Source organism: Mustela putorius, unplaced genomic scaffold, assembly GCF_011764305.1.
Source record: "Mustela putorius furo isolate JIRA1106 unplaced genomic scaffold, ASM1176430v1.1 tig00003901_pilon_pilon_pilon, whole genome shotgun sequence".
NCBI classification, from domain to species: Eukaryota; Metazoa; Chordata; class Mammalia; order Carnivora; family Mustelidae; genus Mustela; species Mustela putorius.
The window spans coordinates 11,315,993-11,328,791 of record NW_025422049.1 but is presented as its reverse complement, the minus strand read 5'-3'; the positions used below and the strand labels follow the sequence as shown (position 1 = coordinate 11,328,791).

At 41.3% G+C, this 12,799-nt stretch overlaps 1 long non-coding RNA gene across 1 annotated transcript; it reads left to right on the top strand.

Moving 5' to 3' along the window:
- Positions 1-1,252: 1,252 nt before the first annotated feature.
- Positions 1,253-11,175, top strand: LOC101673480. The gene is made up of 4 exons (XR_001177109.1): positions 1,253-1,339; positions 1,435-1,541; positions 9,339-9,443; positions 10,989-11,175. It is a non-coding gene; the product is annotated as an uncharacterized LOC101673480 (long non-coding RNA).
- The last annotated feature ends 1,624 nt before the right edge of the window (positions 11,176-12,799 follow it).

Below are 12,799 nucleotides of genomic sequence, written 5' to 3'. Positions count from 1 at the left end.
ACCTGGCTGACTTCTCTCTCTTCCTCTGCCTCCCCCACCCCCACATTTTGTTCTCCCCCTCTCTTTCTCAAATAAATAAAATCTTCTTAAAAATTGAAAAATATTGAAAAGAATAGTAAAGATGGAAATCCATCATGGTCTAAGCCATATTCCAACACATGTAGTCTTTATAGCCAACTTCCCCAGGAAACATCCCTGGTTGGGATTTAAATCAATCAGGCACTGGTTTCAGGCAGCTCTGTACCAAGTTCTCGTGGCTGGAAGTGGCTATACCAGAGGCCAGGAGCTAGGGTGCTGAAGTGAGCTAATTCTTAATGACCTGAGCAGAGGCAAAACGGGAGCAAATCAGCCCCAGCTCTGAATGGTCCTGACTTGGGGCTGAGAAAGGAACTGGAGTATATAGACCTTCCCTTTCTTAATGTCAAGACACAACAGTGTTTGGAGGTTTGCAAGTCAAGCTGGTCCCCACCCTAAGGCGACATCAGAGCCTGGGCAAGGCTGGGAGCAGCCAGACAGCAGGTGGTCTTGAGGGGACAATGCAGGTGTGGGCAGGGGTGACTTCAGTTCTCCCTCGAAACACATCCGTAGTCATGAAGATGTTTTCTTTTCAAAAGTAATGGAGCAAGGATTGCATTAGTCAATGAAAAAAACATCAGCCAATGTATTTTCACAGTCCATTGTTTACTAACCAAATAGCTGAGCTTACTCATGGGCCTCGGGAGCTCCTTAGACAAATGTTTGGGTTGTTTTTTTTTTAATAAACATTTTATTTTATTTATTTGTTAGAGTGAGAGAGAGAGAGAGAGAGAGAGCACAGGCAGGCAGAGTGGCAGGCAGAGGGAGAAGCAGACTCCCCACGGAGCAGGGAGCCTGATGCGGGACTTGATCCCAGGACACTGGGATCATGACCTGAGCCAAAGGCAGATGCTTAACCGACTAAGCCACCCAGGCGTCCCTCAGTCCAGTTTTATATAGACTGTTCACAGCTACTAGTGTGACAGTGCTGTACAAAATCCAAACTGTCCCCTCCTATTGCCAGGATATTCATCCCTCACTGGAATCATTAAATAGTGAGTGGGAAACATTTCTGTATCTGTGGATATGGGGCTAACAGGATATTTATTTCATTAACCTCAGGGATAAGCAGAGGGGCTGATCAGTATCTTTGGCCACTGAATCCAAGCAAACTACAGTGTGAAGTCATGAAATGGTCACAGTGGATGACATCACAAAGGGCTTGCAGGGTATAAAGCCCAGAGCATCTCTAGGTCCGGACTTATTTCTCCCACGGGTGTGTGGTGACTGGAAGGGTTTCTGTTATAGGGCTAGTAAAAGACTGGTATATTTTCCTCTTTTTCATGCAGAATCTTTACTTAGAGAAGTTGATTTGTATCCATGGCAAGGGTAATCAAAAATCCTTTCTTTCCTTTTCAGGTCACAGTTTTAGAAGAAAACCAAAGAGTGTGATCTACAGTGCGTGCTGTGGACCCCGGAGTTCAAGGTTAGACCAGGAACAGACGCTGCCCCCACACTTCTGATAGGTAAGTAAGTTCGCTCAGTTGTATTCCGATGCTGTGCTGTCCTGCACATATGCTCCTTTGTCAAAGTCGGCCTCTCACTGAAATTCCTCTGTTCATATCTGGTTAGCACCATGTCCATGTACCTTCAGTCTCTCTAATGGTTCGTTATGATGATCGTGAGAGATCAAGAGCCTGGGAGAATGGAACTATTAACCCATCTGGTAAGTTCCAAACTCAGCCCAGAAGAGGCCGTGATTCGACCAGAGCTGATTTCATGCACCTGATAGGCATGGAACGTAAATTGTACCTTGTGTTTTATTCCCTTGATATTTACAAGCGTGACTTTCTGGAAAAAATGTTTTAATCCAGTTTAACCTGATGCCATGGACGTCTTGGAGAAATCAGGTGTACATCAGACTTTAGTTAATATTATAGCTCGGTTTTTAGTGCCCAAGGTTGGACAAAGAAAGGCAGTGTTCTTTCAGTAACTTGAGGCCTTCTAAAGGTGTCAGAGTAGCCTGATCATACTTGCCTTAACCTGAGAAGTAGGGAAGATTTGAGGTGATCCTGTTTGTTTCCCTGGACTGCTGAGGAAAAGAGCTTCTGTCATCTTCTATGGGATCAAAAGGATGAAGCTGACTTCCCCTGTGAAATGTAGTCTGCTGGAGCATGAACTCGCTTGTCATTTCTTTCTAAGACGAAAGCTACCCTTGTGAATGTCAATTCTATGTTCTTCTTTTAGTCTGTGACACAGGGCAGGCTCACAGTAATAGCGAGAGAGGAGTAGCTTATGATGATGATATATTCTGTGATTTTAACAGTAACACACATGTAGGTGATTTAGAATGTTATACAAGTTTTTAAAAGATTGATTTGTTTGAGAGAGTGAGTCAGCAAGAGAGCACAAGGAGGGGGAAGGGGCAGGGGGAGAAGCAGACTCCCCGCTGAGCAGGGAGCCCTATGCAGGGCTCCATCCCAGGACCCCAGGATCACAACCTCAGCCAAAGGCAGACGCTTAATCCGCTGAGTCACCCAGGTCCCCCTCGTTCTACAAGTCTGATCAAGGAGTCCTAAGAGACTGTTTTCTAATGGTGGTTCAGGTTTGTCACCTCCTACGGACCATACCCTGGGCAGTCTCTCCTGCTGACATGCTGAGCGGTCAGGGTTCCACAGACACTGGCTTCATGTACCGTGTGTCAGTTCCTAAGCTCTGTGAACCCGCAGCTGGAGCAGGGACAGAGGAGAGCATGTGGGGAGGGGGGGGAGGCAGGACCCAAATCCCCCCACCCCCACCCCCCGTGAGCTCCTCAACCTGCCAGCTCTGATTTTGAACAAATCTCTTTACTTCTTCAGGTTTTAATCTTCAACTAATATGTGGGGCAGTTAAATGAAGAATTCTTAAAAATGCGTGGTCATGGACCTTTCCAGGACACTGATGTAAACTGTGGAAATTAATTTTAAAGTACATGCATGTTGGGCATCTTTAATGGGACTTTTGGTCATCTGTATATTTCCTTTGGAAAAATGTCTATTGAGGTCAATAGTCTATTTGTTTAAGTAGATTGTTCATTTTCTTTTTCCTGTGTTGAGTTATGTAAGTTTTTTTTAATACATTTTGGATATTAACCCCTTATTGGCTATATTATTTGTAAATATCTTCTCCCATTCAGTAGGTTGCGTCTTGGTTTTGTTAATGGCTTCCTTTTCTGTGTAGAAGCTTTTTATTTTGGTGAAGCAGTCACTAATCATGAGGGAAATGCAAATCAAAACCACCAGGAGATATCTCATGCCTGTCTGAGTAGCTAAAATCAAAAAGACAACAAATCGTAAGTGTTAGCAAGGATGTAGAGAAAAGGGGAAAGAAACCCTTGTACATTGTTGGAGGGAATGTATGTTGGTACAACCACTATGGAAAATAGTGTAGAGGTTCCTCAAAAAATTAAACATAGAAATACCATATGATCTAGTCATTCCACTACCATTCAACTACTGGATATTTACCCAAGGAGAATGAAAACCCTAATTCCAAAGGATATATGCACCCCTATGTTTGTTGCAGCTTTATTTAGAGTAGCCAAAATATGGAAGCAACCTAAGTGTCCCTCAGTAGATTAATAGATAAGGAATATGTGGTATCTGTGTGTGCGTGCGCACACACACACACACACACACACACACCACTGGAATATTACTCAGCCATAAAAAAAGAATGAAAGCTTGCTGTTTGCAATAACTTGGATGGACCTAGAAGGTATTATGCTAAGTGAAATAAGTCAGGGAAAGACAAATATCATATGATTTCACTTCTATGTGGAACCAAAAAACCCACAAATAATTAAAAAATAGACTCTTTTTAAAAAAAATATTTTATTTATTTGAGAGAGAGAGACAGTGAGGGGAGAGTATGAGCGAGAAGAAGGTCAGAGGGAGAAGCAGACTCCCTGTGGAGCTGGGAGCCTGATGCAGGACTCGATCCCAGGACTCCAGGATCATGACCTGAGCTGAAGGCAGTTGCTTAACCAACTGAGCCACCCAGGCGCCCAAAAAAATAGACTCTTAAATACAGAGAACAAACAGGCAGTTGCCAGAGGGGAGGTGGATGATGGGATAGGCAAAATAGAAAAAAAGGGGATAAAAAGACACAGGCTTCCAGTTTCTAAATGGGTCATAGAGATGAAAAGTACAGCATAGGACCACTTGGGTGGCTCCATCGGTTAAGTGTCGCCTTCTGCTCAGGTCATGATCATGGTCCCAGGGTCCTGTAACCAAGCCCCATGTTAGGCTACCTGCCTGCTTCTCCCTCTTCCTTCGCCCCTCCCCCCACTAGTGTGTTCTCTCTCTCACTCTGCTGTCAAATAAAGAAAATCTTTAGGGGCCCCTGGGTGGCTCAGTCATTATGTGTCTGCCTTTGGCTCAGGTCATGATCCTGGGGTCCTGGGATGGAGCCTTGCATCAGGCTCCTTGCTCAGCAGGAAGCCTGCCTCTCCCACTCCCCCTGCTTGTGTTTCCTCTCTTACTGTCTCTCTCCCTGTCAAATAAAATCTTTCCAAAAAAATAAAATAAAATCTTTAAAAAAAGGTACAGCATAGAAAATGTAGTTAATAATATTATATTAATGTTGTATAGTGACAGTGACTATACTTATGGTAAGCACTGAGTAATGTATAGGGTTGTATAATGAATATGTTGTACACCTGAGACTAATATAACATCATATGTCAATTATACTTCAATAAAAAAATTGAAATACACATGTACACATACATAGACAAATTTGCAGTTATTTCAGGAACTTTAAAGAAACCTTTGGGTTGTTTTTTTTTTTTTTTCTTTTTGTAGCATGGTAGGGAAACTGTAAACAAGTAAAACATTTGTTAAATGGCAAGTGCTTAAAGAAATACATGATACAGGGGCACCTGGGTGGCTCAGTCCTGGGATGGAGCCCAGCATCAGGTTCTTTGCTTAGTGGAGAGCCTGCTTCCCCCTCCCCCTCTGCCTTACTCTCTGCCTACTTGTGATCTCTCTCTTTGTCAAATAAATAAATAAGATCTTTATTTATTTGACAGACAGAGATCACAAGCAGGCAGAGGCAGGCAGAGAGAGAGGAGGAAGCAGGGAGCCTAATCCCATCCAGGCTCCATCCCAGGACTCTGGGATCATGACGTGAGCAGAAGGCAGAGGCATTAGCCCACTGAGCCACCCAGGTGCCCCAATAAATGAAATCTTAAAAAAAAAAAAAAGAAATATATGATACAATCTTACCAACCATGAAATACGAAGCTTTAATACAAAGCTTTATGATTAGAAATTATAAATAATAAATTAAATAAAAATTTGAATAAATTTTGGTATATATGTTCATGTAATAACATCACCAAATCAACATAAGGAACATATTCACTGTCCCCTGAAATTACCCTCTGTCATCCTCCCCTTACACAGCCCTGTCCCTACTATCGCCTAAAAGCCGTTGATCTGTATACCATGATACAAAATTTTAAATTTTCTGGAGTTTTATATAAATGAAATCGTAGAGTGTGCACTCTTGTTTTTCTTGGCCTTTGAAACTCAGAATAGTTATTGTGAGTGGTGTTCCATTGTATAGACATGTTCATAGACAGTGGGAGTATTTCTAGCTTTGGGCCATTATAAATAAAGCTATGTGTGTGGGTCTTGGCATGAACTTTCATTTCGTATACCTTCATTTCTTTTGAGGTGTAATTTACCTATTGTAAAATTCACTTTTCAACGTGTACAGAATTATACAAGTTTTGACAAAAGTATTCAGTCATGTAGAATATTACTGTGACTCCAGAAAGTCTTCTCAGGTTCCTTTGTAGTCTGTGATCTCATTCTATTTCCTGACCTTGGCAACCGCTGATCTAATTTCTGTCCATACAGCTCTGTCTTTTTTTTTTAAGTCATATACATGGAATAGTAGATCAATAGTCCTTTTGTTTCTGGCTCCTTCTACATAGCACAGTACTTTCAAGATTTATCCATTGTGTATCCTCATCAATGGTTCATTCATTTTTATTATTGAGTATTTCTTCGTATGGATATATTTTATTTACCTACTATTCACCTGTTGCTAGACATTCGAATTGTTTCCAGGATTTGGGGTTTCTGAAAAGCCTTATGGGAGAACTTTAGATCTTCATGTGGGTTCGAGTTCCCGTCTAGAACCCTTTTATTTCAACCTAAAGGAGTTCATCATGCACTTCTTGCAGGACATACTTAATGGTAATGAACTCCCTTCAGCTTTTATGTATCTGAATTTCTCATTCCATTTCATGTAGCATTTTTGCCGTGATTTTGTCCTGTTCTTTCATTTGGGACATACTGTGTCTTCAGTTTGTCCGTTTCTATGTATCAGGAAAATCCGCGACATTTCCTGATCTAGAAGGTAATAGCCTTGCCAAGTACAGGTCCTGCAGTGCCCTAGAGTGCAGTGTCCTCCACTCACCAGAACCAGGCGCTCCCGGGATGTCGGCTGTGTGTGTGGTATGTGCCCTGTTTTGTGGCGAAGCTGCACTGCATTCCTTCAGGTTTCACTTCCTTTCAATAGGGGGTTCTTTGTAGAATTGCAAGCTAGAAACCTCATTCTCTCTGCCATGGTCTCTAAGGTCACTCTTCTGGATAACAACAAAATGGTATATCTCTCCTCCTTTCCCTGCTTGGAGTGACCTAACTTGGTTTCCTTGAAGTATTTAATTTAAAAATTTTAGGACGTGCCGGTGGTTCAGTCAGTTAAGCAACTGACTCTTGATTTTGGCTCAGGTCATGCTCTTGGGGTCTTGAGATCAAGTCCTGCGTCCAGCTCCATGCCTAAGATTCTCTCTCCCTCCATCTCTCCCCCTGCTTGCATTCTAAATGAATAAATACATAAATAAATAAAATCTTTAAAAAATTGTGATAGTGCTATTTCATGTAGACTTGCTGTAATTTGAATTTGCCTTTTCTTCCCATGTGAATGACTTATATAATTGTTGCTGAACAAATGCCAGGTTGATTACTATGTTAATGTTATTTAAATCTAGATTCCTAAATCTAGTTATGAAAGCATAACTACAGTTAGGTTCTTTAAAAAAAAAAATTTTTTTTAATTTTTAAAAATATATACTCGACATTGCCTGTCTCTCTGCCTGCCTCTCTGTCTACTTGTGATCATTGTCTGTCAAACAAAAAAATTTTTTAAAAAAATCTTTAAAAATAAATAAATAAATAAAAAGAGAGCCTTAGAATCAGCTTAATTTGGGGCTGGCATTGTCACCGGGTACCTTAAGAAAGAAGTAAATGATGATGAACTCTCACAGCTTTTCTGTAAGATTTTTTTCAGGAATCTCTATACCCAAAGTGGGGCACAAACTCACAACCCTGAGACCAAGAGTCACATGGTCTACTGACTCAGCCAGACACCCCTATCTGTCACAGCTCTTATTTTTTATTTCACTTTTTATTCTTTAAAATATTTTATTTATTTTTTTGACAGAGAAAGAGATCACAAGTAGGCAGAGCAGCAGAGAGAAAAAGAGAGAGAAAGAGTGGGAAGCAGGCTTCTGGTTGAGCAGAGTCCAATGGAAAGCTCGATCCCAGGACCCTGAGATCATGACCTGAGCCAAAGTCAGAAGGTTAACCCACTGAGCCACCCAGGCTTCCCATCACAGCTTTTTTTTTTTTTTTTTTTTTTAAGATTTTATTTATTTATTTGACACAGAAAGAGAGATCACAAGTTGGGGGGGGGCGGGGAAGCAGGCTCCCCGCTGAGCAGGCGGGGCCATGCAGGCCTTAATCCCAGGACTGTGAGATCATGACCTGAGCTGAAGGCAAAAGTTTAACCCATTGAACCACCCAGGCACCCCCGTCACAGCTTTTAAAAACACATGTGTTAAAAACAGCACTGAAAAATAATTTTAAGAAAACTAAATTTCAGTGCTTGGTGATTTATTCTCATCACCAATGTTTAAAATTAAAATGAAAGTATGTATGTTCTTCCAGTGGCTCCCTGCATGGCTTCTCTTGTTCTGAGTCATTTAAAGTGGCAAGATAAAGTAATTACAGGAAGTCCTAAGAAGTCTCAGCTTTGTTATTAAAGGCTGTGGCTTCAAGTAAGTCACTTACTCTCCTCAGATTTTCATTTCTCCTTCATTAACAGGAGAGAATAAGATTAGTGAATTAATAAGGCCCCTCCCAGTTTACATGTTTCAGATTTGTGTGATTCTATTTTTTTTTTTTAAGATTTTATTTAGGGGAACCTAGGTGGCTTAGTCAGTTAAGCTTCTGCCTTTGGCTCAGGTCATGATTCAAGGGTCCTGGGATCAAGCCCTGCATCAGGCTCCCTGCCTGCTTCTCCCTCTCCCACTCCCTCTGCTCGTGTTCTCACTCTCTCTCTCTCAAATAAATAAATAAAATTTATTTTACTTTTATTTTTTAATTTTATTTATTTTTTTAGAGAAATTTGTCAGATTTTATTTATTTGTCAGAGAAAGAGCACAAGAAGGGGGAGCAACAGGCAGAGGGATAAGTGGGCTCTCTGCCAAGCAAGAAGCCCAGTGTGGTACTCGATCCCCGGACCCTGGCTGGGATCATGACCCAGGCCAGAGGCAGATGCCCAACAGGCTGAGCCACAGGGCATCCCTGTGACTCTGACTTTATGTGTGGTTACACACTGTTAAACCAATTTAAATTACAAGCAGAACGATTGAGCGCCTTTCTGAAAATATACAAATGAACCATTTACATAAAAAAGGAAATTGTGTACAGTGTGCTTATATAGGCACCAAGCATGGGAGGGGGGAAAAAAACCACTTGGAGAAGATAGCTTCAAGGAGGGGAGATGAGAGTGTGGATTCAGAGAAATCTTAACATGGATAATAGCCAAGTTAAACGATCTCACACTGGAGGTCCTCCGATCTTCTGGGAAGGTTGTCATCTGCCCATGAAGGCTCTTAGGTTGGTTTGAAATTTAAATGGACTGGAAAAGTTTTGGATCAGACCTTATGGGACATTTTCCAGGACTCAAATAAGGATGGCTAAAACAATTAAAACAGTAAAGATGTCCGTGATAAATCATGCAGAACTTCTCTTTTCCACAAGTGAAAATGAGCTAGTTTGCTTTTGGTTGGAGACCTTTTTCTTCATTCCTTCCACTACACCCACTACCACCAGCAATACTAGCCACACCCCCACATGAGTCCTTAATTGTCGTGAAAATAATCATGACTGTGGATCTGAAATGTAATGCTGTAATGTATTTCATACATAATAGTGTTTGACACTATATGATTAAGTGTACATTTATGCTGGTGATCATTGCAGGTAAATGAAGAATTCAGAGCCCGGAAAGAAGTTTAAACCAAGATGCAAAATAAGAAAAAAAAGATCAATCAACCTGGAACAGAATGCTGGCAACAGGGAACCCAGGTAACAAAACTTGACCATACTGTGTCATGTCATGGCGAGTTCTATGGCAGGAAATTATTTTGTTAGATGGAAGGAATATGGGACCAGAAGCAGACTTCCTAGCGAATTAATATTTTCATCTACATAACTCTTCAGGTTTGATTTCCTAAGACAGTGAAACATATTCATATGTAGAAGAGACTCGGGCACCAGTGTCTTAAACTGCACTGAACTCCTCCAGGTCATCTTACGTTTGGAGGGAATATCCAGAACCTGAAGATTGCATCTTAACAGAGGAAATGCTCACTAGCTGATTGTTTTTTAAATTTGTCTTTTTGCCATTCTACTAAAAACTTACGTTGAAAGTTGCCACTGAACTCCAAATGGCCCAATCTAGCAGCCTTTTCCCAGATTCATTCTGTTTCATTGTAATATTTTATAATTTTCCACAATATTTATTTTTCTGATCCTCTTTCCCTTTTCACATCTCTGAGAAGTCAGTTACTCTCTCTTTTTTCACCCCTGAGGATTTATCCTCAGCTCATGACAGATGACATGCATTCATGAGGAGGTAGCCTCATGGAAAGGGAGCTGGGGGGCTCCTGGGGGGCACAGTCAGTTAAGCGTCCAGCTCTTGGTTTTCAGCTCAGGTTGTGATCTCATGGGTTGCGAGATCAAGTCCCGCATGGGGCTCCACGCTTGGTGGGGACTCTGCTTGAGATTCTCTCCCTCTGCTGTTCCTCAAATAAATAAATAAATCTTTAAAAACAAAGGAAAAAAAGAAAGGAAGGGAGGAAGGAAAGAAGGGAGCTGAATTAGGTGTGTGAGGAACTGCAGTCAAGTCCTAATCATGTTTTGCACTAATGGCACGAACATTGTTCAGTCCCTTAAATCTTGACAGTCTCAGTTTCTGCATCCACAAGAAGTGAAATGAAACTTCCCCTACACATGGTACAAAGTTATAATGAGGATCAAAAGAGATAATAGGTGTAAAAACTCTGATAAGCTTATTACTATGCAAATGGCTATAACTGACATTGTTAGAAGACAGCTGTGGGACAGACTGTTTAAAGCTAATGGCTCCCAAGGGGAACAAACCAAGACCTTATAGGGATCATCCCTATTTTGAGACCTTATATTAATTATCCATATTCGAACCAACTAGTCTAACAGACTCAAGCTGTGGAGATTGATTCCTCTTTGTATTTGCTCATCATGAAACCTAATTTTGCATCATTTGGGGGTACTGTTTCACAGAGCTTTTGATGGGGGTGCCAACTCTTCTAGCATTAGTGTTAGCAGATGCAGTCATTGTGTAGAGCTTAAAATGCTGGTCAAATGTCCATAGAAGTCTTTTGCCTTATGTCCTTGAATGGTAATAAGTATCAAAAAGCATGATAAAATGCTTTTATCACCTTGAATGTGTAAGAAAACAAATGTCTACTGTTATGAATTATTTGCTATATATTTGATTGCCAGCACTTAGACATTGGATTCTTTATGTTATAGAAGCATGGTCCTTCAGGTTGCCCTTAAATTTCAGGAGCTTTTCCACCACATTTACAGGCAGATAGAGGGCCATGCCCACCACCATCTCTACCCACGCCATCTCTACCCTGAGGAGTTGTTCCTCCTTCTCCAGCTTCTATACCTAGAATAAGTGGTAAACCATCATCGCCACGATCACCTATGATGGAAGACCTCCTCCAAAATCACCATTGGCTGTGTCTTATGGAATAAAGCAGAAATAAATGACCAACCTGAGTCCTGTGCATTTATTCTCGGGGTGCATGACTTGATTCTCCTTTGTAAGAATCAACTCAAAGGGAAAACTTTTGACTGTAGAATGTTCTCAGAATGTTCTCGAGCATCTTCTGGCCATCAGTGGTCATTAATGCAGGAAAACCGCATACCTGTGGGTAAGTATTATATAATGCTAGAAAATAACACTGCTAACTCTTGATTTCCTTCATGGGTTCATCATCTTATGTTTCTCTATCAGACAGTATCTTTTTTTTTTTTAAAGATTTTATTTATTTATTTATTTGACAGACAGATCACAAGCAGGCAGAGAGAGAGAGGAGGAAGCAGGCTCCCCATGGAGCAGAGAGCCTGATGCAGGGCTTGATCCCAAGACCCTGGGATCATGACCTGAGCCAAAGGCAGAGGCTTAACCAACTGAACCACCCAGGTGCCCCTGTCAGACAGTATCTTAATGGGAAACTCCATAGAGTCAACTCCAAAGAGATATAAAATTCATATAGCAAAGAAAGAATCCATAAAGTCGTATAAGGATAAACGTAGTTGTTTCCTAAGGTTGCCATGATAAATGCTTACAAATTGGATGGCTTCTAAAAACACCATCTTTTCTGTCAATTCTAAGGGCCAAGAGTCCAAAATCAAGGTGTTGGCTGGGCCACACACCATCTGGAGGCTCTGGGAGACAATCTCCTCCTTGCCTCTTCCAGTTTCTGGAGCCTATTAGCGTTCCTTGGCTTGTGGCTGCATCTCTCTCTGCTCCATGTTCACATGGCCATCCCCTTTGTGTCTGTTTGTAAACTCCTCCTCCCTCTCTTATGAAGATATATGTGGTTGAATTTTGAGCCCACTTGGATAATCCATGATAAGACACTATGCTTTTTAATTTTAATTTAATTTAATGTAATTTTTTAAAAAAGATTTTATTTATTTGACAGACAGAGATCACAAGTAGGCAGAGAGTCAGGCAGAGAGACAGGGGGAAGCAGGCTTCCCACTGAGCAGAAAGCCCGATGAGGGGCTCAATCCCAGGACCCTGGGATCATGACCTGAGCTGAAGGCAGAGGCTTTAACCCACTGAGCCACCCAGGTGCTCCTTATTTTTATTTTAATTCCAGTATGGTTAACATACAGTATTATATTAGTTTCAGGTACACAGTATAGTGATTTGCCACTATATTGTATATTACAAAATGAGTGTTCTCTTGATCCCTGTCACCTATTTCATTCATCATCCCACCCACCTCCCCTGAATGGGAAGAAATCAGAGAGGGAGACAAATCAGAGTGAGAGACTCTGGACTCCGGGAAACAAACTGAGGGTTACAGAAGGGAGGGGGGTGGGAGGATGGGGTAACCGGGTGATGGGTATTAAGGAGGGCACCATGTTGTGATAAGCACATGTTATATGCAACTAATGAATCATTGGACACTACATCAGAAACTAACGATGCACTATATGTTGGTTAATTGAACATAGTAAAAACAAACAACATGTGTTTGCTAAAATGTACTTTAAATATTTGGTCACAATGTACAATCTCCCCGGCACTGTATGACACTTGCCATTTGCCTCAATACCCCAGAAATTGACCTGAAGACTGAAAATGAACTCCTCCA